Below are 4,363 nucleotides of genomic sequence, written 5' to 3'. Positions count from 1 at the left end.
CGGCACATCCGACAACAAAATCTATGCAAGATTTGTCTGGCTTCGCAGGAGAACCTATTGCATGCATTCTTGGAGTGCTCACATGCAAGACAGTTCTGGGAAGAGGCGCAGCAACTCTTCGACTTCAAGCTACCGCGGCTCCATCCTGTGACCTGGGACGAAGACATCATTTGTGATGACCGCTTTGCTTCCAGGGACCGAGCAGTGACCGTTTCGGTCATGTGGTCCATTTGGCACTCGAGGAACAGATTGACACATGGTGAGGATCAGCTCGATCCGGCAAGCTCTGTACGACGCACTCGGGAGGCGTTATCTCTTCTTGAGGTGCCGCGGCAACTAGCACTGATCATGCCTGGGCATGGGTGGCGGCCGCCCGACGAGGGTTTCGTCACCATCAACACTGATGCGGCAATCAAACGAGAAGATGGCAAAGGAGGAGCAGGGGGCGTTGCCCGATCCTCTTGCTCATTTCTGGGTGCATGGAGCAAGCCATACCCCGGAGTTACGGATCCCTTCATTGCAGAGGCGATGGCAGTGTGCGACGAAGTTATCTTCGCATGTCTGAGGGGTTTTTCACACATCATTGTGGAGATGGACTGCTCGGAGGTCGCCAACCTCTGGATCACTCGCCACGGCTCTCGATCGGTCGTGGCACCTATTCTGTTAGAAATTGGAGAGCTCTCAGGTAGTTTCACTTTTTTTTGATATTTGCCATATTGTAAGATCGGCTAACGGTCCTGCTCATATTTGTGCCAAGCAAGCTTGCACAATTGACGTGACCGAAAGCTGGATCGAAAGTACTCCGAGCTTCCTGATCACTGGTCTCTTGGCAGACTGCCCAGCGAACGCTTTTAAATAATAAAGCTCTCTCTATTTCCCTCGCAAAAATATACTACTCCTATATCTAACAGAGAAAAAAAAATCTCCAGGTCGTGTCTATCATCTCTTCCCCTCCCAATCTTTCCCCATGCTAGTGGTTAGAGCCGGAGGAGCTCTATCACGACCTTGCTATCCACTACGCGCCGGTGGACTAGCACGCAGGTGGTGAGAGCGGAGGAGCTCCTTCACGTCGTGGCTCTGCTCTGGGTCATCCTCGCACCGGCGGCCTCAGACGAATCAGAGACAGCCATCTCGGCGCAGACCGGGTTCCAGCGGGATGGGTCACTGGCCTGCCCCCGCGGCCCCGCCTCCTCTCTGCCGCCATCAACGCCCGCAAGAGATGGAATTGCCTGATGCAATCATTCCTGCCATGTCCCTTGCAAGCCATCACCGCGCAACTGATTCCTGCTCGTGCAGGCGGCCTCGGATGCACCTAACGCGACCATCCCCAGGCAGCGGATTGAGTATGTGCGCCCGACCCTCCTCTGCTTCGGGCCCTCCCTGTGCCGGCCGCCCTTGCCTTCACGCAACTGTGCCTAAGGACATGATTCGAAGTTTTAGCTGCAGGTGGCTTACCCTGATGGATACCATTAGGAACTTCTCCACCGCCAGCCACATCATCCTTTGAAGTCGTCCGGATGACTGGTGAGTCCCACCTCACCTTTTAGTTTAGATTTGGGTTCCACACCACGATTTACATGTCAGCATATGATGGGAAATGAGCATGACGTGCTAATTGGTCTCTTCCTTCGTTATATTGTTTTAGTTTTATTCATACAAGTGAATATCCAATCTCAGCAGACCCAATTCAAGAATAAGTAGTTGCCCTTCAAAGACCAGGTACGCCACACTTGGCCTCACTACTAAACTCGGCCTTTTTGCTTTTTATTTTCCAGTTGTTGTTCAACCTTTGCAAATGATGAGAGGAAGACAAGGAGAATGATGCAATATTGTAAGTCGCATCCCTATTTTTCATTTATTTACCTATATGCTTGACTCCTTTTTTCTTGGTTTAATGCACGATATGTTTGCAGTATCTAATTATAGTTTAGGGTAGAATATGTATTAATCCTGTTTTTTCTTATGGAAATGGCAGGAGCATTGCCAATGCATCTACTTATTGGACGTGGACTGTCATATTCCCATCGGCATATCAAATATATTTCTTTATAGCAACGCCATGGATTTCCTATCATGTTTAGCTTCACTCCAAGGCAAGCTACACCCCCACCTCTCTCTCATGGAATTTTTACAGAACACTATCAATGAGACTGAACCTCATGTCTCAGATTTTGTTTCAATGAGACTGAACCTCATGTCTTTTGGATTTGTCGTTGACTTTTCCATTTATTCGAGGCCCAATCAAGAAAGTTCATGTAATTTTCTGGCTGAATTTCTTTGCCTACCTACCCGGGACACTTTTATATTGAGAATTATAGTTGGTGCATTTAAGATATGAACATATGTTTGGTACAAGGTAATTATGCCAGTAGCGTATTTTGGGGATTATTAGTACACTTGAATTCTTAGAAGACACTCTTTTCGACCCATAGCAGCAAGATTTTGGTCTTCAACTCTTTTGCAGGAAAAGTGCTACTGATAATACAAAGGTATACATGAAATAATAGACTACTGAAGAGTTGATCAGCTCAACTCCGTTGAAATATCTTAAGAGGATGAGATAAATGCCTTCGCAAAAAAAAAGCATAATGTACGCAATACCATCTGAAAGGAAAATTACTATCTCCAAGACTTCAACCACCTTATATGGAATGCCTCTGCCTATTGTTGACTCTCATTTGTGTGCCATATAGTACATTTATGTACTTGAGATAAGATGTAACATTCTAAAGTTATGCTGTTTATATCACCTTACGTTATCTGTGATATCGGGTTATTCCCATTTAATACAATTTTTCATTAATTGTCCATATTTCTATGGAAAACAACATCGTTTATAAATGATGCAAGAGCATATTTATCTTAATATATATTAATCATGTGTGCTTGGACACAAGTTGTATTGTTCTTATTCATGTGGACTTCTAATCTATAGTCTTTCAACTAATGTTTCACGCATTTATCTCGTGATTTTAGCATGTGTTCCTGCAGCAACGCGCGGGGTATCATCTAGTTCATACAAAGATAAAGGATGTCAACTAAGGATGACAATTTTATCCATGGACATGAATACCCGTGGATATCTGACCCGAATGGGCAGGGTTTGAGTACAGTTTTATACCCATGGACAATGGCCGAACCCGACTAATGGTGGATTGGGCATGGATATAATTATGTACCCATGGGTATATCCAAACCCGACCCGGTTATATGACTTGCAGCCAATAGATATTCTGTGATTCTGTCCCACTATTTATCCTCCATCGTAAATTTTTTCTTTATCTTAAGGAAATATACCCACTTTACTCCACCACCCATTCCCATTCCCATGTATCTTCGTTAAACGATTCATCATTAAGGATTCTCGTCTCCTCGACTTACTCTTCCCACATCCCTCGATATAGCCAGTGCCACCGGTCCTCCACATATGGTGCATCCCTCCAGCAAGCAGTGCATGTGGCCAGTGTCAGCGCAGCTGCGTATATCCCCCGCCCTCTCCCTCTCTGCTTCTTCAAGCAAGCAACAGATCAACAGTGAACACGTGAGGCGGCACAAGGCGAGGTGGAGCACGCGATGCACAGCAAGGCGGCGTACAAGAGCATTGCGGCACGCCGGACCAGGCGCACGTTGGCAACCTCTCGAAGCATGAGGAGCTGCAGGACCACGCCGAGGACGCGAGGACCTCTCGAAGCAACCAATGTTCGGGGTTTCTTGTTGTTGCTCCTGTACGTCTGGTGTTCCTGTAAGTGGATATGCAGAACGTGCTTGTTTGTCACTTGATGCCAAACTATTCCTGGAATTCGCAATAGTAATTGGAGTAGTCAAGTAGAGAATTATAGAGTGGTTAGTTGTGGCAGTCAGAAAATGGACCTTTTTGTTTCGTTTAGCACATCAGTCAGGTTTCACTTTTGGACACATATCAGTAGATATGCATTCTCTTTTACCAAATTAGCCAGGTTTCATTTTTGAATTTCAGTCAAGATAGTTATGAATGATTAACTTTCATTCGAATCAGTTGATAATTTGGGCAGGTCTGACTTATTCCCCAAAAGAAGAAAGATGGAAAAATGAAGCGATGTTGGCAGTGGACAGACAATCAAAGTTGATGTTCACCATTGACCTCACGTAATTAAAGCATTCGCTCAACTTGGTCTTTGTTATGCATTTTTGTTATGCATTTTTAATTATTTAGTTAATCCCTGGAAGCACTGTAGTGTTGCATCTTTGGTAAAATAATGAATAATTAGTTATTAGCTGGTGTGGTTGTAAAAACTGTAATTCAGGTATCACAATTTCGAATTTGTACAGTTTAGGCATTATGTACCTTGATTCGTTGCACCTGAAACTGAAGACCTTTTTTTTT

The sequence above is a fragment of the Triticum aestivum genome, chromosome 4B, assembly GCF_018294505.1.
Source record: "Triticum aestivum cultivar Chinese Spring chromosome 4B, IWGSC CS RefSeq v2.1, whole genome shotgun sequence".
Taxonomy (NCBI): domain Eukaryota; kingdom Viridiplantae; phylum Streptophyta; class Magnoliopsida; order Poales; family Poaceae; genus Triticum; species Triticum aestivum.
Note: the sequence above shows the minus strand (reverse complement) of the source record.